General features: G+C 28.9%; 1 long non-coding RNA gene across 1 annotated transcript; it reads right to left on the reverse strand.

The window, feature by feature from the left end:
* Window positions 1–1,683: 1,683 nt before the first annotated feature.
* Window positions 1,684–20,945, reverse strand: LOC147910291 (uncharacterized). The gene is made up of 2 exons (XR_015544394.1): window positions 5,257–20,945; window positions 1,684–5,164 (listed from the first exon to the last, which is right to left on the reverse strand). It is a non-coding gene; the product is annotated as an uncharacterized LOC147910291 (long non-coding RNA).
* Window positions 20,946–22,345: the final 1,400 nt, after the last annotated feature.

Raw genomic sequence — 22,345 nt, forward strand, 5'->3', positions numbered from 1 at the left:
TTACAGGAGACATTATACCGAGCTCTTGTTAAATAAAGACCTGATGTTTCCTCTAATGACAATTGCGCTATCCTTGCAGTATCCTCGTTACTTCGATGTAGGACGTGGTCAAAGCTAGCTGCTCATCGTGAATTCAACCTAACTGAGAGTCACCCCCTCAGCTTTGTGTACGCGCGCGATTCCCTTGAAACGCGAATAAAGCTTGTTTTGTGTGCTATATAGTTCTTCATGGTAAAGCCGATTAATTATTAAATGCTCGTGATGACCTCTTTCATTCAGAGATTAAGAGACGTAATTCTACACTCTGTTGTTACGATTTCTAAAGACTAAATCTCGAATGCTGTATTATGTGTACATTATATTGTATTGCTTGTCTCAAATAGTATTTTGGAAATCATTTATATATTGCTTGTTGCTCGCTGTATTAATAAGAGTACACAAACCGCTTAAATGGAAATCTTTGTTACTCGCAAAATTATTATATTGCTAGAAAATAATATTTTATTTGACTGAACAAATTTAGAAGTTTCGGAACATTTATTTGAAAGGGAGAGTATATATATATATATATATTGACGGCGTTTTTATTTCATTCTTATCTTTTTAGCGTATTTTATCATTGATAAACATAACACATTGTGACTGTGATTATGATTTCGTTACATACAATTATAAATATTTGTTTAAATAGTTATATCGCGTGTCTTATACGATAAAGAATTAAATCTCTTTAATTAGAATGATAAAGAACAGACAGAAAAAAATGGGTTGAAGAAGAATCCTTAAGGATTGTTCTATTTAAGAACCTACCTAACAATGCGCAGATATTATACATACGGGACGCATATGAACTTTCCGAAATTCGAATATCTTTGAGACGAAATGGCTCCCACGTGTATCGTGTCTCTCTCTCGGTGTTCTATCCTTGGGATGCTGCTGAATACGCTTGAATGGTATATATCCCATCGGTAGATGATACATGTCTGAAATGCACTGATGGATTGCGTGAAATCTACGTATATCGGTATTTTTATTTATGTCATTATTTACATAATTTTTATTATAAATGGATTTTGATAATATTAATTCATTGCTATATTGAAACCTTTTATTTTATTTTATTTTTTTAAATTACGCTCTAATGAAATCTTTAAAGAAGAGAGACAGAGATATTTATTGTCTTTATTTTGTTAATAAATTTTCTTAATAAATAAACTTTTATTTAAAATTATGATTATTTTGGATAAAAGTATAGTGACTTGAATCTTAGATATATCTACCTAGGTCGACTGTCCTCGAAACTTTAATTGTTAATGACTTTTTAATTAAACGTGTGTAAACGTGTGAAAAATGGACTTGTTTCGAATGTGCAAATGAGAATTTATTGATTGAGAAGAGTTAAATCTAATTTGTTCGTGATTGAGAGAGCTAGTGTGAAATTAGATTTAATTAAAAGTGTGCAATCGAAAAATCGACTTGTTTTGGAATGTGTAAACGAAAGCCTATCGATTCATGTCATTTTGAGTACAGCGATTTGAATTGAGGTGTTTTTGAGGGGGTTTTTTACGTAGCAATTTTTTAGTTGCAAACTAAGTATAATATTTTTATGCACTTTTTAATACTGTAGAATATTAAGCATTTTCAAAAGTAACTAAATATTATCCTATCATAAACTTGCAAGCATTCTTTTCCTTGAACTATGCACATTACATACAGTATTACTGGTTTTCAAAACTTCTCCCTTGAGATAATAAAAAGCAAACGATCACGAAATGAAAGAGAACGTTCCGTTCATCTTGGATTTAACCGTTCGTATTAATCACTTTAACAATAAACTTGTGAAACTTTCATTGATGTTCTTGATGTGTAACATATCATTGCTTCTGTAACTTTCGTTTTGAATATTGAAAAAACTTTCTCGGAAACCACTGGTCTGGATGTTGGATTAATCGAGACTACGCCAGAGGAAACACAAGGGATTTCGGAATCGATATGCGATATCACGTTTCGTTGTGTCATCAGAGCATCTGCATTCGTCCCTATTCTTTTTCTCTCTCTATGCCTCTCTCTGTCTCTTACGATTTTTCTGGTAACTATTGCGCGATATAAAATACTGAGCTTTTTCAGCACGTGCAATTGCGGCCTTCCAATAAAATCGAAAACTGTCGATATCATAGTAGTAACCATGTGACAATATTTAATATACTGTGAGTTCGCAGAGAAGAGAAATCATAATCAAACGATTCTGAAACGATTTTGAACTCAAATCGTTTTGGTTACATCGAATTGTAATTAAATATTCTTAATCGCGATTCACAAGAAATTAAAAATTAGAATAAGATAATCGATAGAAAATTTTTCAATCTACAAAGCTGCATTTACGTAATGAAAAAATACTTTAATTGTCTTATATTCTTTTATGCGGGAATAATATATGAATGATTAATAATATATTTAATCACATAATATCTTTATTATTTATTAAATAGGAATCGTCATACACAGTTTCGCAATCAACATATACAATACACATTTTATGTACACATTTTATGTACACGATAGAAAACGAAAGATAAACTTTAAGGGGTTAATGTATTCAGGTGCTCGATCTTCTTGCTGATAGATTAAACTCGACGTACCGCGGGTCAACATAGCCAATATAATCTCTTTCGACTATAATAACTCGGTGACGTTTATAATAAAACGAAGTCTGTCGCGTCACACTAGTCAGTTGATAGGAGAATAATAACATCTTCATCGTAGAACTGACACGAAAGTAGTCTTTTTAAATTTTATTTATATCATAAATGCGCTATTCTTATTTTTATCTCTTGATTTATCAGTACGTTGCACATTTAGAACGCGTTGACATAGTCGTATTCATCTTAATAAGGATCTGCATTTAGATCTCATTAAGCTCTTATTTAATGAATATTTTGAACGTTTCAAGATATATACATACAACAAAATTAAGTTTCCGTCTACTCCTTTTACCGAGTATATCATTTGAAATAGCCTGGCTTATAGTCAAATTATTATACTGTATACATACTTTACTTTGAAAAATTCTACTTACATTGCATATTACATTCTATAAAAGGTTCTGACGAAACGAATTCAGAATTTTACGTTTTTATAAAATAGTTGATTTTAAATCAATTTTTTATTATTAATTTTTTAAATCGTTTTTCGGATTTAATTATTTTTAATTTATCATTTTATCGTATGTGAGAATAAAATTTCAAAAAACTATTTAAAAAATCATCTCTTGCTCGATTATTGATTACTCTCCCTTTAGTACCTGCTCGAATTGTATTAATATGTGTAATTGAAAATAAAAAATTCCAACAATTACCAATTTTAATAGATCTTAAATAAAAAATAAGACACCACGACACTTGTTATCGAAAAAAATGTCATATCGTTAATTTATCGCAATTTCAGCGACATTTCTCGTTAGTTCTAGTAGAATTCTATGCTCTACGATAATTTTTAAACAGAGTTCCGGCTATACTTTTTCAATTTTGGTTTTTTAGTATAACAAATGCGAAACTCTTTTTTTATTTTTATAAGAAACTGTAACACTTTTTTGTAGTTCTACAGTTTTTTTTATCAAAATAAAAAGAGTTACATATTTTTTATACTAACAAATTAAAACTGTAAATATGATGTCATGCTAAATTCGCAAATCTAGCATGACACTTTTTCTTTAATATATTTATAAAATAATATTCCAGATTAAATACACAACATTCTTGTTAATAATATTATATAAATAGCTCGTATATGCAGCTATAATATATCTCTTGTTTATAAAAAAAAATAAGAAATAGCAAAATATAATAAAACCTGACTTTTGCTCGCTGTAATATCTTAAGAAATACTGTTTCATCGGTCCTAACATATTCTGCAAGATAAAAGTAAAACAAAGGTAAGAAGTAGATGGATGGCGAGGAGTGACCAAGACCGATAGCATGAACAGGCGAGATCCTTGAGGAAATTTCACATTTAAGTAGACAAAGTAAAGGAATAAGACGTATAAAAAGTTTATCAAGCATGACGATGAATGGAATCGAAATCCGAGAGGCAACGATAAATTTTCGATAGTCAATTGGATATTTGTAAGGAAAGGAAAAAATGAAAAATGAAATTGAAAAAAAAAATTGAAAAAATTAAGTATATTTTATTGGAATATAAATAATTATACTAAAAAAAGTTTGATAACAGCTACCAAATATTGAGTGAAATAATCTCAAATATATTCAGTAATATAACAAAAAATAATTATATTTTTTTTAATATTTAGTAATTATTACTAAACAGTTTATTGTTCGGTAATACTTACTAAATATTTACAAAAGTAACATTTTTATTTTATTAACCAAATATTTGATTGATTATTTCACTCTCTCAACATTTAGTAATTATTACTAGATTCTTTTTTCAGTGTACAAAATTAGATTTTTTTTGAATGAGGCAAATAATTAATGTAAAAAAAATGGCTAAAGTATGACTAAATTATGTCAATCATAATTTATTATTTTTATTGTAATTATAATTTAATTTTCAAGATTTTAAAAAATTATTAATAAAAAACTCAAAATGTACATATTTAATGTTACAACAACTTGCGTTTGCATTGCCTTGCGGCGAGCAATAGTCACAGAATCACTATAAAATATCTATATAAGAAACTATCGTTTTGCTTTTTGAACGGAGGTCATATCAAGGTTACTGGTGCACATAAGTTAGAAGAAAAATCGTTATGCCAGACCGTCGAATAGAGAACGCAGCAATGCCGCGTTCTCAACCATTAGCCACGATGATGCACGATGTGACTCGAAAGTAAATGCATAAAACAATACGAGTTTTTTGTGACACCATTTGTTATAAAACGACTGAAGTATAGATATTGTGTTGTTTAAAGTCTTCAGAAATGCGTGAGAAATTCTAAATTTTGATCAACAACTCAAGATTATAATAATCAAAATTTCTTTTTTTATACCCTAACTTAAAATTGTACTTTTGGATAGTTTAAATTGGAATATAGCAGCCGTTATTTTTGCGTTATCGGTTATAACTACGTTTCCTCGTGAAGTCAAAACGCCAAAGTTATTCTTGCATTATAACACGTGGAGCAGAATTCCATACTATTATATTATTCCTGGAATAATAAACAGGGATTTTTAAAAATCTTTTTCGACTACTTATAACTACCGCTGTGTTTCTCTGATCTCTTATTCGACCATCACTTACATAATTATATGTACGTGTCGGTCGTGTTTAACGAACTTGCGAATTACATGAAAGTCATCGTTCGACGATGGTTCGACGAAATACGGGGCATGGCACTTTTATAATTCAATTAACGAAGAGTAATATGTTGCGCGACAAGTTCGTAATTGGCCTATATTGAATTTTATCGACATTCCATGTTTTCATTGCCACTGTAATTCCTACCGAGGGCCATTTTAATAATAGACGTAATGAGACTTGTTGAGAAGTAGTATCATTGCACAGAAAATATAATTATACGTTTAATTTCGCACCATTAATTAGGACAATTCTGTTTGACCTATAACAAACGAGCGTGTGCGTAATACCGCCGTCATAAATGATTAACGAACCTTTTTCTTCTTGTTTCACCATACATTTGAAATGCTTTATTCAATTTGCTGGAAACATTTAATTCCAGACTCTTTATTCGAATAAATGAATATTGCAATTGTACCGTTTATAAATTGCACCGTATTTCGCGCCACCGCGTATATCGCACTAATGTTCCGACGAAAGATGCAGACTGCAGGTGCGATCGTTTCCCGGCGCATCTACGACCGTCGTGGTAAATGCATTAGGCATCGCCGCGCGAAAAGCGGCATTTGCATCAAGAATACAGGTACGGCGCACGCCGCGTACGGGAAGGCATTCGTCATCGCCGGCATTGCGAGCGCCGTTGCGATGTAAGTGCAAAATGGGGAAGTGTGCGCACGATAACGAGATGCGCCACGCGATACAGTAAGTACCGCATCGTATTCACGAATGTATACCAGGGGTGGCGTAACGCGATCTAAAGCCGACCTGGTTTACAATTCGCGTGCGTCCGCGAATATCGAATTTACCGTATGAAAGCATTGTACTTGTAGCACAAAAATGAGTTCAACGTCAATTAATGATGTAAAGTTATATGTTTATTCGTGAAATATCTGTTTGCTGACTCGTGCAGAATTGATCTTAAACGTTATGCACGATGTCGTGGGATATTATCTAAAAGGTCGCGTGAAATTTGTACGCGACAGAAATAGCCTTTGCAAAGCACGTTCCATTTTTATCAATGAAAGTCGCTTTCTTTGTATTGCAGAAAATAGAAAAATTTTTGCGAATAAGAAACTAAAGAGCATTTTTTACTCATTTATTATTTATGTCTTTTTTTTCTCGAGGTAAAGTGTGATTGATACGGAACAAAGTATCTTAAATTTATTGTAAATAAGAAAAAGTAAGTTGAGTTTTTGTGAAAATAATTCAACATTTTTAATTTAAATTAGGTTTGATTTTTTTTATTATTAATTAGTACAACTTTGATATTATTTAATTGATATTTATCTTTTATATATTTTCTATAAATTATTTGTTGCGTTTTCTCAATTCTAATACTAAGTTTAGCAAAGAGATTCCTGATGATTCAAACGTACAATGAATTGGGTTAATGGGAATCAGCATGTTAAGTTTTGCGTAATTTACATCGATTTCCATTAGCCCAATTTATTATACTTTTCTTTTATTCGAATTTTTTCCTAGGAAATATAGAAAACAGATTTAATCTTATTTAGATAAAAGTATTACTACAATATTATTTTCAATTCATGTTTTTTAATACCAAAAACTTTATTATTAATACTTAATTTTCAAAAAGTCAACTTTATTGTCAAGAAAACATATACATTATAAATTGTTCACTTAGAGAAAAGTTTCACGTTTCTGAACTGTTACATTGTTTCTACTAGTAAGAAATGAGTTTTAGCGATAAGATCAATTCAAGGCTTAAAGGGTTGGTGCTTTTCCGGGTCGCATTTCCTGGATTACAGTTACCGTCGGAATTCATTTTATTTCCCGTCTCGTTCGCGTTCTAACCATCGACTCTCTTCTCGATGAAAATCTCCTTTGGATAAGTAATCCGCTTTGTTGACCAGTAAGAAGCGAATTTTCGATTCGCCAAAATCGGAGGAGAGCCATAATTTTGTAAACACAATGCTTTTCGAAAAGTTTTACTTACAATTCTCCAAATCTAAGAGTTATTTGCGAGTATTGAATTCTTTTCGTTGTTGCTCAAGAACGAGAAATTCTTTATCATGTTATTGTACGTATATTTCGACGTTATTATAACATTCATAGCTTGACAAGAAACTTATAATCGCTTATTTGAAAAGGTCTTTTAATTACAGTTCTTTACAAGAATTTTCCTGATAAATGAAGATCAGCGCTCAAAGCATTAAAGCGATCTATCTAAAGTACATAGTGGAAGCGCGAAAGAGAATTTATTCGGTGCAACATGCGATGTGCTGCAAAAATAGCGGAACGCTATTCCCGAAGTTCCCGAAGTTCCTGGAACTGTCGAACTTGTATAACTTGGGAGCTCTTTTGTGTAACTTTGACGAATGCTGCTCGCGTGTAACACGCTTTTCGCGCCAGTCGCCTTTTTCCATCGAAAAATCACGCGCGCGCGTCACATCGTACTGCGTTTGTTATCCGTGTTCGATGGCCGAGCATCGGTGAAAAAAATAAAAAGTATGGAATGGATTTGACATCGTCGATTGGACGATGACGAAAATTTGTGAGTGATTTCCTTTTTTATGCGCAATCGGAGAGAATAATTCTGCGAGTTTCACGTTTCACGACAGGCGTCTAAGTCCGAAAAACTCTCATCGTCTTGGTTTCATCGTCTTTTTTGATTTATTATCTTTAAAAAAAGAAGATAGAAAAAGTTTCCTTACATTTTGCGAAATGTTATAAATCTTTTAAATTTATTTTATACGGCAGAGTTACGTGTGTTACATTACATTTGGGATTACGCTGCGAAATTAATTTTCAAAAATTTACGATTATGTGCCATTTTCTGGTTTTATTCACATTACCTTATCTTGTACATGATAACATTAAATTGATGTTTTATTAGCATTAAACAATAATTATACAATATTTGTAACGATGAAAATCATCATTTTTCAACCGATTTTATCGCTGATTGATGATGATACCATATTAATCTCTTTGCATTTTTCTTCCGACATTATTATTATACATACTTGATGGAGATTGGCAGAAACTGCGAAAGTCTTTTAAAGCTACCTCGATAAAGTATTCCGTCCGTGTGTACTAACCCCATTTTAAGATCACCTCTTTGACAGTCCGTGACACATTCTTCAACTTTAACGATTTCACGACGACGGTTTTAGAATAAAATTGTATTTTCATGCTTCATAAATTTACATGAAATTGTCTGTTTCTATTGATTTACCAAACTCTATTGAACACTTTTGCATTTTTACATAGGGTAAGTCGGGTGAAGATGCCATTAACTTTGGATCGCGATATTTTTTTTAACTTATTTTGATACATAAAAGAATATAAAACCAATAAAAAGTTTAATTAGTTTTATTTATTATGGTTGAATTACATAAATATATCTAAAGACTTTCATGTGACAATAAAAAAATATAAACCTTACAAAGTGGCATCTTACCTAACCTGATATCGCAACTAAATAAAACACAATATATGATCTGTAAGAATAAAAATTTTTATTAACAACTATTCTTCTCAACAATAGAGATTAGTTATTCCAAAAATAAAGAATTATTTTTTTTCTTAAAATTAATAATCTTTGAAAATAAACACGAACATCGAGTGTCATATTGTAGCTGGCTTACAAATAAATAAACCGAGCGCGTCGCTAATGCTATCTAAGGATAAATCGAAAATATTAACAAATGGCATTTTACTCCAACACGACTAGAAAAAATATCAGAAATTTCTATATCAAAAACATGTGCTATCAAAAATTATGTAAGAGGTTAAAAAATTCTCTTGATACTAAACTTCAATATAATTCACTGCGTATTTGTGAAATAAAGTCTACAAAAGATTAATGTGAATTCTAAATTTTGTATAAAATGTTAATAGAACAGTACTTTTTCAATTTACTTCGATAAATTCACAATCTTTGAAAATAAACGAACAGCAAGTGTCATGCTGTCTAAGGATAAACATGGAAAATATTAACAAATGGCATCTTACCCAACATGGCATCTTCCCCCCCAAGTTACTCTACATTATAATATACATAATAGTATAGAAATGCTTGATAATTTAATTATCGAGTAAGATTAAATCTTTATCTATCTCTTCTTTTATTGATAAAATTAATCGCATTTAAATTAACGCTTTTTGTTGATTTATTTTTCAATAAACAGGGATTTTTTTTCTGAAAGGTAAACTAAATTAATTGTAAAATTAATTGTAATATTGAAAAAAATCAGATGTATGAAATTTAAGAATTTAATTTCAGAGATATGATAGAATGATACTTAACTCGTAAAAATATTGTATATAGCCGTGCATACGATGGTCTGTGACTCATTAACCAGCTCATGGTCGGGTAAAAACGAATGAGAACCAGCTGCTAATTACGCGAAACGTGATTATCGCAAGATTAGCACGACTGTGGTAAACCGCCGATACTTTCGTCGCCGTTAATGAGCATTTTTTAGTATTTTTTTTTCTTGTTCTCTCTCTTCGACGCTCGCTTACACTCTGCTGATTTTCTCGAGCGGCAAAAATCCAGGAAAATGTCACGAATCTTTCTCGTTGTCCATCTTCGCTAAAGGATATATTTAAAAAATATTTTTACGATTCCGAATTTATTTAGTTTATTTTCCTCTTTCATTTTTATCCTCGTTGCTTTCTCTTCTGTTACAAAATTTATCTGGTTCTATCCTATCATTATTCAATAGTCGGATCGATATTTCGTTGTTGTATATTTTACTTTTTAAAATTTTCATTGAAAAATAACATTTAATTGCTTTATTCTTAAATGTCATATTAATATATCTCTATATATGTAATAGAATTCTATTTTTAGAATTTCGAATTAATTGATAAACATTTAGAATCATTTTCAATAAATTCTAAAGTTTCTAAAAATATAATTGAGAAAGAATTTTTCCGGTTAAATGTAAAAAGAGAGAACCGAAAAAATATGGTTAATTTTATATTTACATTATAAAAATTGATAATTTTTTTATTTTAAATCAGAATTGATTGGCGTTATAATATTTTATATTATATTTGTATTTAAAAAATATTTTTTTTAATGATTTGTATAAAGTTCTTAGTTTACAACAATTCCAGAATGCTAATTTTGTATTTGCTAATTTTTTTTATATTAGATATTGTTTTGCAATTATGTTAAAAGGAAAATATTCTTAAGAGATAATGAGATAATGCTTCAAATGTTCTTTCTGCGCTTTTATGTATTAGGGATGACAATGATTAATGAACATTACGAGCGATATTAATTATTCGTTGGTTGCGTGATATGAAGCTATTAAGTGATGATTACGAACGATGATGAAAATAAAGTAAATCTAATATTGCATATGACTAATTATCTGCTTCAAAATTTGAAGTGTTATATATAACGTCATCATTATATATCTTTAATCTTATATAAATTGTATTACGTTTATTGTAAGAATACATATTTCTTAGAAGTATGTTTTTCTCTTAACACATGTTTATTATACTATATGTATATTTTTATTATATGTATAACAAGTATAAAATGAAGTAAATAAAATAAAGTATAAACAAAGACAAAAATAAAATCTGCATAAATTCGCAAAAATTTTGTTAATTAATATTAACAAAATTTTTGCGAATTTATGCAGATTTTATTTTTGTTTTGTTTTTATATTTTTTACACACCTATATCAAAATTTAAAACTTTTCTGTATATTAGAATATTGATATAATATTGTATAATAACTTTTACTTAATTATGTAGTTAAAATAAAAATTAAGGATAAGAATCGTGACATTTTCCAAGATTTTAATGATTAAAATTGTTTGAAGAATAATAGAAAAAATATGAATAGTAAAAGTTACATCAATTTAATATCTATTAATTAATATTGATACGAAAGAAGATTGTTTTAATTACAATATATTGTAGAAAAGTAATACAGCATTATGTATCATAAAATACATATAATAATGTTGCGAAGTTAATCAATGAGAATGGAGAAGTTATTTAATTTCCGTCTTACTTTGTTTTTACGTATTTTCATTTAATAGTGGGTTTTTGTTAAATTGATCCATATGTTTTGGTCCAAATTGTTTGAAGCACATTAGGCTCATATTTCTTCTACATGTAGTATAATTATAACTATTATATTATATTACATAAATTATATTTACACAAAATTATTATAATTAACTATATTATATTATAATACATAAATTATATTATTGTTTATCTGTGTTCCTACAGAATCTATTAAATGCATATTTATACGAAGCCTAAAACGAAAGTAAAATATCCTATTATAATATTGTGATAAAATATTGATTAGTGGTATAATTTACATACCTTTTACATACATTTTACATAAAGTAAAACTGACGTATAAAATCACTTATGTCATGATTAAAGTCTGATAATTATAATAAATAATACAATCTCTAATTTTAATGCACTGATTGTATTCATTGATTTACGCATTTCATGAATATTCTGATAGAACTTTACCTTTAACTACGAAGCGACTCAAAGGACTAGCTTATAGAGTTTCGACAGGAAGTAACTTTAACGGAACATACTGTCAAAACCACCACAATATATGTTGTAACATATTTAACGTATCTATGTAATACACTTCATCTCACACAATATATTGGAATGATATCTATAAAATGCTTCCCATTAAAGATATGACAAACTCATTGAAGTGTTATTATTAACTATATTTAATAATTTGACGGTAAATATTGTGGAGTACAATGGAATACGAACAAAATGTGAAAGGGCCGTGACAAATAAAATTAATGAACTAAGCTACGTATTATAAAAATTGTAAATAAGAGATTTCAATCATTGTTATAAAGAAATTTGTTATCATATTACGTTACATTGAAATATTTTCATTTTAACAACAGAGATTTTAACGGGAGATTTTAATATTTTTTTTATAAAAAGAGTATCAACAAGTTTTTATTAAATAAAATAATATTTTAACTAGGAATTTAAAATCTTTCTTTAAATCGTTTTATACTGTTTTGACAAATCCTTCACAAAATCACTGCTATTTATAATAGTTATAATTTTGAAACCAAAAATTATCGAAACTTTATTATTTTTGGTCTTATTGTATATGTTGATAGTAATCATTAGAATTTTTTGGAAACTACATATATACTTTCCAAAAATATCAGATTACTGAAAAAAATTTATAATTATTGAATCTATATTTATATCCATATTTACATCTATATTAGTTAAAAAATCTGTAACTTTGAAGAAAAATTTTTATAGATATATAGGTGAATTGTCATAATATTTGAACGTTTCCGTAGTTCTCCTGGATAAAGCCGGTTGAGCGTTTTAATCTTGCCTCGGTTAAGTTACAAGATGTAACGACAGCAGCACTCGAGCGTTAGACTCACAGACTTGAACACGCAATCTACTGTAATCCTGTAACACTCGTGGAACCCGCGCATTCTGTATCGTATTACCTGCGGTCTTGAGATAAGGAAGGATTTCTTAAAGAAGAAATCAGCACCGACTGCGAGGAGACCAATATTCGCATTGGTCTCACGTACTTCCTTCGAAAGAACAGCTTCCGCTCTTTCGCTACATACACTGCCATAACTTTTGGCCACGAAAAAGCTTTAAGCACTACGCCGCGCAATGTTTCTTTCGATATTTCGACCACCCTCAGTAACGAAATTATAATACACAGGATTTTCCCAGAAAAGGGTTTATGGTAGTAGAGTGAAACTGACTCTATGTGTAGTAAACTTGGGAGAGCTTCTCTTAACAAACGACTTTTCTATAAGATAATCAAAATTCTTGAAATTATAAAATGAAAAAATTCAGTGTAAAATTAAAATTTTAGATTAACTTTTAAATGTCAGCTCTGAGACTCGCCAACTTATAATGCCAAATGTATTAATTATATAAAATATTTCCACTGCAACACACTGCAGTGTAATCTTTTTATGTGTAATGTATTCTGAAGATTATACATTATGCAAATTATAGTGTAAATAAACTTACTCTTGTAACTACATAAATATGAAATCGGATGAGAATATGGCCGTGGTCCGATGCTGACAACGCTCATGAACATCGTTTGTCTTCGTTTAACATTTGACAAACAACAAGAATGAAATGATTTTTAAGCGTTGTGAGCGCGAATCGGACTGCGACCTAAGGAATATCGTAAGCATCAATCTGAGATTTGTTGCATTTACGTGTTTTTGCTTTGGATTGTATAGAAACAAAAGACTTTTTGGTTGTTTTTTCCTTAAGGCATATTAACAAGAAATAATGTTACAAGAAGATATTGTTTTTATGTATAACTTTAATGGAATGAGCTCGTTTATAATTCTCCGTAGACGCAGTTTAACGATCCGTTATATAAATGGAAAACTGGCTAATGGTTATTAAGCTACGTCTTGGACAAAATGAAAAAGTTAATTTTATATACGATATTTCTGTTAAGATAAACAATATTTTGTACGTATAATCTATTTCTTTTATTCTTTTTTCTTTCTCTTTAAAAAAAAATTAATATCGTGCGTACATGAATAAACAGTTTGGTATAACGTAGCAAATTATAATTAATACACAATAATAATTAAATCTAAATTCATTGAGGTAAATCATTAATTGTTTTATAAACTTATTTATGTTAAAAATATAATGGAATGAGTAATATACATAAATAAAAGATACATAAATATAAATAAAAGAAGAGAGAAGAATAATATTTGAAGAATGACTTGAAAATATTAATAAAAATGAAATAATAACTACAGTTATAAGAGACATTTATTTCGCATTTTTCTCAATAATATTTATTTACTTACGATTAAGAAATAACAGTTAATCTTACAATAAGCAAATATTACTTATTGTAAGATTAACTGTTATTTCTTTGTGTTAGTTCTTTATTTCTATTATTTCTATTATTTCTTTATATGTCCAATAAAGAAATGATAGTTAAATTAATTTTTTTTTCTAAACTTCAATCACATAATTTTGTATCAAATAAATATATATTTTATATATACAATACATATATGTGTCCGTATATGATCTATAAAAATATTTTTAAAATATAAACGATAAAAATCTTTCAGTTTAATTAATTATTATTCCGTTAGTTTAATTATTAAAAATAATGCGAAAATAATATATAGCGAGAGACATCTAAGACATCTAATTATTTAATTATAATGTATAATCAATCAACCCTTTCATTATCAACATAACATTTGTTATAACATTTGTTTTGATGTATGTTGGAAAGTAAAATGGATTGCATCATATATGACACGATCATACTTTACGTCGTAAATTTCTTCGTATACTAAGAAATTTCATAAAATTCTTAACGAGCCACGTTTGTGCCTAATTTATCGATGCGAGATATTTTTTTATATTTTTATATTATTATTTTTATAGTTAAAAGATCTGCAGTACTATAATAGAACTTCTATGCAACATAAATGAGTGAGGAAGGCCAAGACAGATCGTATATACATGTTTAATAATAATGTGAATTTTTACAATTTCCTGTTCAGACAAACTGTACGCTGATTATTCATCAATCCTAAAATACAGTTTTAAAATGAAATCAGAATACATAATATCACAAATTAAATTAATAAGCAATTTAATAATATTTTTTATTGATATCACCTTAATCAGGACTGGAACTTAGGATTTCTCGAATTCTGTATGGGCATCTTACCAATTCAACTGAAGTCACGTTTATTAGCATAAATATAATATTAAATTGCTTGTCAATTTAATTTGTGATGTTACGTACTTCGGCTTCAGTTTAATAGCGAACTCGATCGAATACACTCAATACACACTGAAGCGCATTAAAATCATCGTTTATAAAATGTACACAAATTGATGTAAAAATGTGTGATTAATATAAATATAAAAATGGATTAAACCATGAAGTCCTCAATATATTTTGTTGGGTTGTTAAGTAAAATCTGTATTTTATAATTCGAAATATTTGCATTTTTATTTTTATGCAAGTTAAATCAGCGTACGACTTTAATGCGCATTAGTGCGTCCAACCAAATTCGTTATAGGACTGTGTTCCAAGATCGACAAATAATCGGCGCACAGTTTGTATGAATTGGAAATTGTAAAAATTTTGCACATAACATATTATTATAGACACTTAGATCATAAATATGGCATTTTTTATTTATTTATGTTGAACAGTTTTTTTGAGTCGATTTTTATTTAATAGAACTTTTATAATTAAAAGAAAATATTGTTAAACTGTCGAGAACAAGCACTCACAAACTCAAATAAATTTTTATTAACAAACGTAAAAAGGTAGAATATAGAGAGATAAATACTTATATAATATTTTTCTCTCTCTATTTATATAATTAGTGAATTAAAAATTTTAAACTTTTACTTCTTTTATACAAGAAAATGATGTTCCCTCTCTTTTTCTAGACCTCATTTTGGATCTCAGAGAGTTACAATTTTAATCACGTTTCAGTACAACCTGTTTTGCTAGTTGCACATCGGGCAAAATCAGAGGAAGTATACGGATGTGTGTCACTGCATTTTCTAATTTAAAATCTGTTCATGTTTCTACTTTCATTGGCACTTCTATATTCCTCATTTTATAATCTGTTTATAAAAATTAGAAAAATCCGTTATCTCGAAAGAAAGTAGAATAAATAACACACAAATAAAGATTTTGTCATTTAAAACTGTTCCTTAACTTTGCGAATGTCCGAATCTATTTAACCTAAAATAATTTTTATATCCCTATTACATTTTTATATGGTAATTGCGCATTTCTTTTTTTTATGACTTTGTTTTACAGCTTATGAACATTAATTTGATTAACAGTGAAAAGTTTTAATTTGTTTGTTTTTTTTTAAATTTTTAATTATTATATGCATAATGTTTGAGTCAGTATAATCCGATGGAAAGAAATTAGTATTTTAATAATGTCAATTACTAAAGCTTAATAATGTTTAATAATAAAAAAACATTATTGGGTTGACCAAGAATTTATTATGCTGTACATAGACCAATGTTTGGCAACGAATTATTTTTAAAAACATTACCAAATATTGTAAAAAAAAAGCAATTTTCATACATTGGTCCTTTTTATTTATTTATATTATTATACATATTATTTAATTATATTATTATATTATGGAACATACATATAGTTATGGATTATAATTTTACTAAATGTTGATTATTTTATTGTATAGTCTGTTGTACAATATACTGTAAGTCACTTACACTGAGAAAAAAGTGTTTGGTATTTATGACTAATTGCATAGAAAAATGTTAAATATAAATATGGTTAAGAGCTCCATTTTTATAGTTATTAATGCTGTAATGTTAGTAATATAATTTTTTGTATCATATAATTATACCATATATTATAGTCACAAACAATTTTTCTCTCATAATCAGTGTAGAAATTGCTGTAAGTTTATATCTTATTTTAATTCAATATTTTAACATTTGTAAGAAATAAATATAAAAAACACATTTGTATGTTATACTCAAGTTATTTTCGTTCAGATCAAATCGTAAAAAATATTTTTCTTATTTAATTTTTTGATAAATGTACTTTTCATTTATATTTTTTGTTATTTACTTCTGAATTTTCAATAATTAACGTTTATAACAGTCCATTTTATTTTTATATCGTAAATGTAAAATATAAAATAACATGTCGGGTTATATTGACGTGAGCAATGCAGTACAGTAAACTCGAACAAAACAACAGTATTAAAATAGCGGTCATCTTGATTCGTAAATATGTCAAATAATATAAAATAAATTAAATTACATCTTGAAGAGCTGGAATTTTTTTATAAAAACATAAATATCAAATCTCTGTCTTTCCGAAGTTTAATTTATAAATAATTTATGTATCCTATAAAACACTTTGTCATATATTCGAAATATGTATGATCCTAGTGTGGAAAAATTAAGCGATAAGACAAAATAATAAGATAGTAAATACAAAAAGTGAATTTAATATGAAATATCAATTTAATAATTTTTTTTCTTGAATGTCAAAAACACAAGACTTGTATTGGAACGAAAGTGTTAAAGCATAAAACGTGATAATATTACGATAATATTGTTACAGTTACATTGTATTAGAGACGCGATACATAACATATGCAGCTATGCATGTGACGTGTGCACGAACTTTTTTTAAAATAAGCTTTATGAAACATTGTAACGCCATGACCATCGATGAAACTTTTCTCGTTTACATCAACGTTAAAAATCGCGGAAATCGCTTATTTACTTATATTAGCAAAGCCGCATGGCCTGCAAGGCATTGAAATTTAATTGTAATTAATTTTTAGAATCACACGTGTAATAATTTAGGAACTTGCTTTTGTTATTATTAAAGGGTTCTCAGTTCTCTTTTTTATTATTCTTTCCATGAAAATTATTTTAACTATAATAATAATCTATATATCTTTCGAATTATACTATAGTTAAAATCGTATCAACATTATTATTAATATTATGTATGTTGTTGTTGTTAACATTGTCGCATAACTTGATTAATAATTACATAATTAGGTGTTACATGAACATAATCGTAACGTCTCTATATCAGCAAGAATATATTATAAGTATCTCTGTTATTTCTCATTTACATGTAGAAATTATCGGTTTTGCCTTTTTATATAGACATGATTATTCATGTAGGATTTAAAGGAATATGCGGTTGGATTGTTCAAAGGCAATATGTATAGATACAATCGTTATCACGATTTACTCGTGCAAAAACACTGAAAGCTCTCGCAGCTTGTAATTTCGTGGGAATTATGTTGTCGTGTGCGGAATTTTGCTTGCGGTCCGTTATTATTGCGACGTGACGTATCATGATACCGCATGGTATAATAAACTTGATTGGTGTAACGATCTTACTAACGTATTTTATCGCAACAATCCCTGCCGGTCTGCTGCCCGGTGCATGATTTAGCTCGATCGGACCACGCGGCTCAATCTGCTCGTTTCCGCTCTATGGAGAATGGCTTGTGAGTTTCTGTCACGATTAATCTCCCGTGGATGGTCGTCCGAATTAATCTGGGAAATTAGTACTCCCGTAAGTAACTGCAGTTACACGACGAAACGTGGCCATCGATTAGCTCAGATCGATTCTCGCTTTACATGTTGAGTGCACATTATCTATCTAATGATGTTGTATCATCCCAAAATTCAATTTTACTCTAATCATATCAGAAGAAAAATATGTCATATCTTTAATCTTTAATCTATCTATCTAATAAGACGTTCTGATACCTCTCTCACATTTTTATACGCATATTATTCTATACCTACTTTGTATCATAACGATTCTTTATTTTTGTTACATTTTTGTAATGTTAAAGTAAGATATTAGATTAAAAAATATTATATTCAATAATCAATATTAATTGTAACAATTAATATTAAAATAACTTAAAACTAGAAACGAGTCGTTATATATAATAAGTTTTATATAATAAGTATATAATAAGTTTTTTTAATATAAAATTTTTCAATATTTAAATTTCCATTTAAATAAAATTTCCAATACAAAAATATATTGTATTCTATTGAATCTAATTGAATAGAATAAGGGAAGGAAAAAGATAGTAAAGGATTAAAATAATAATAAAAGTAATGACGAAATCGTTACCGTTACTGCTCAAATGTAACGATGTTACCGTTCTAACCATTACAGACAAAAAAGTATCGATCGTTACCAAAAAAGTAACTGTAACGATAACGTTACTGCAAGTAACATATTATTTCCCATTCTGCTTTATATCAACCTTTCTAATATAAAATTTTGTTGACTCATTATCGATACACGATTAGTTTCTAGTTTCTGTAGAAATTATCATAAATGAAATTTCACGGCTTTATGATCATCTGGACGATATAACAGCTCGCGTTTTATGTATGGTTCCTCTACTTACTTTTCGCACAGCTGCGTTTAAAGTAACACAGTTGCTGCGCGAAGGATATTCTTGCAAAAGGACTATCGTTCCTTTTGTAAGCAAGATTTCCTCTTCTCGTCTATTTCTCTATAGTTTTTCCAAGAGCCTCCTTTACGTCGACCCTTCTCAATTTCGTGACGACGGACACTCCTATACGTCCAATAGCGTCGAAAGAAAAGAGGGAAATGTGCATTTTCGAGCGACTCGTCCAAGAACTCGGCATGATCGTCCAATCGTATTTCCGCGGCTATCTCTCTGGCCGGTAGCCAATTCTGCGACTTTCTCACGTTGTGAAACGGCCAGTTAAGAAGATCATCGCCCATGGAATCGAGTTCCGTAGACCTTCCGGTCGAATAATTCCTCTGTTGCGACCATTTTTCAATAAGTTTCCGTGCGAAAAATTTTTATATTGAACAGTTGTTTGACTGAATGATTACACAAAGAATGTCTGATTTCATACATAGACATTGTTAAAATCTTTCACATCTTGATGCAAAAATTTTCTTGGTTATTTCTATCTACTTTTAAATTAAATATTAATTAAAGTATGTATCTCGAATTTATATGTTTATATTTTTAGATCTGACAGTCATTACGGATACTACAAATCAGATGTAAGAACCATGAAACACCGTTGATGAGGGATCTTGTAGCCTTTTCAATCTCGTAATTACGTCATTGACCTCACTATTCACTCTCAAACGTCTTGTTAGAAAGAAAAAAAGGGGTCGAATGGAAAGAAAGAAAGCGGACAAAAAGCTGAAAGGTCTTACGCGTGTAATGGACGGTATTTTCCTTGGTCGTATTTTTCTGTGTGGACTTTTTATGGAGTATTCTAATTATTAGAGGTATTAATTAAGGAAGAGTAAAGAAAAATTATGGCTAAAATCCGTTTCATTTATAAAACGGATATAGTAAAAAAACGATTATTAGCGTGATAATATTTGTTTTAATATTTGTTTATACATTTAGTTTTATTGATTTTACATTGCTTTACTTTGTGCTTCTTTTTCTAAACTTTGCCGGTTTACACACGAATGTATGAAGTAGTGGTTTAGGTCAGGAAAACATACAAAATTTACTACTTCGAAATTCTGCAGTTCGTAACAAGTGTGATTTTATGGACTTCTAAGCTTATCTATATATGTCGCTAATTGCTAGTAAAACAATCGGTCGTTAGAGTGTTGCTCTAGATTGTTTGCGAAAAAGTTCTCAGTACAAGCAGTACGAGTTTTCGAACTTTATCAACATATTGCAAAGCGGATCGAGCAGAGCTTTTCGCTTACTTACATTCCAACGCACGGACATATTCATAGCAATGATCCTCGCTTATGTATCCATTCCATGGCGTGCAAAGGGCGTAAAAATCTTGAGAAGTAATTCGCCTGGAAAGCCGCAAAACTCTTTTCAATTCTACATGCGTAACCCATTTTATTTCGGGATTGGTATAAGCAATACAATGTTCAATGCTTGAATAGAAAATGAGAAAATTGATTTTTTGAAAAATTTTAGCTTCCTATCTGTGATAGAAAAAAATTTTTTTAAAAAGAGTTGTTTATATACATACACACACATACATATGTATACATCAGATTTAACTTTTATTTTTAGATTGTGATAAAAAATGCATTTAATATAATTTTAGGTCATAGTGTATATTTAGAAAAACCTGCAATATGTATTGAAGTTCTGCGTTTATTATTTAATAGACTAAATTATTTGATTATTATTATATTTTATCAATAATATAATCGTTTAATATATATATATATATATATATATATATATAGAGAGAGAGAGAGAGAGAGAGAGAGAGAGAGAGAGAGAGTAATTAATAGATTTATATAAATATACACGACGCTTCAAGACTACTAAATGTGTTTTTAATTACAATCTTAAAATAGAAATTATCAAATCTGAAAAAAGAAGCTGATTCATGTTAAAATGAAATATTTAGAGGCTTTTAGAGGAAAAAATGATCTTTCTTTAACTATCAATTTTATGACGCATTCAAATGTCGCGACATATATATATAGTTATAAAAAGAATAACCTGCATAAAGAATCAAGAGGAAAATCTGTGAAAATATAGCATGGATCAGACTGTCGTAAAATGTGTCTATGGATATGCGATGACACAAAGTTTTTTCCGTTAACATTAAAGCAGACGACGAGTGCTGGTTCGCGAAATTGCAGAACTCAGCAATATTCGCGAGCTTTTATTATTCTGAGAAAGCAAAGGAGGAAGAGAGAAGAAATAAGAGAAGAAGAGAGAATGAGTGACAATATCTATGATGATCTGGAATAATCTTTTTTATTATTATTATTATTATTATTATTATTAAAAAGATTAGAATGGAATTATGAATGGCAAGGCAAAATAATTTCATGATAGCAGATGTTAACAGATAAATATTAAAAGATGGGAAGAAGAAATACAGAGAATACGTATACAATAAAAATGTATCGCTTCTGATAAGAGTTATTAATCTATATATAATTTTTTTTGCATTTTTTAATATTTAAAAAGATGCATAATTATTTAGTATCTCCTCAAATATAAAATTTTTAATAAAAATAAGGAAAATATTAGAAGGAGAAATGGTTTCACATAGTATTTCATTTCTCGTGCTAGTTTCGCGTTAGATGTAATACAGAGGTATCATGCTGTCGACATTCTTAGGATATTTGAGATAGCACAAGAGGCTGTTGATGACTGCACATTCCATGTTATTGAGAAGGAATTGAAAGGATCTGCAGTTTGCCCCATTTTAAGCTAACGTCAATGGCCATCTTATTCTATCAGACTATTTTAAGACACGACACACGATAGTCCTCTCGAATTTCAAGTATAATTCATACAAGAAACATAATAGTTCCGATATTATTTTGACTATTTATTTTGAAAGAATTTTAAATGTAATGATTTCGCTAAACATTAAGGACACATTTATTATATTAGGTGTTGGAATTAATTCGTAGCGTTTTACAAGTGATGGGAAGTACTTTCATTAATGTATTTTTTAATGCTCATGTGAAATAAA

This window comes from Acromyrmex echinatior, chromosome 3 (genome assembly GCF_024713525.1).
Source record: "Acromyrmex echinatior isolate Ae372 chromosome 3, ASM2471352v2, whole genome shotgun sequence".
In the NCBI taxonomy this organism is placed as follows: Eukaryota; Metazoa; Arthropoda; class Insecta; order Hymenoptera; family Formicidae; genus Acromyrmex; species Acromyrmex echinatior.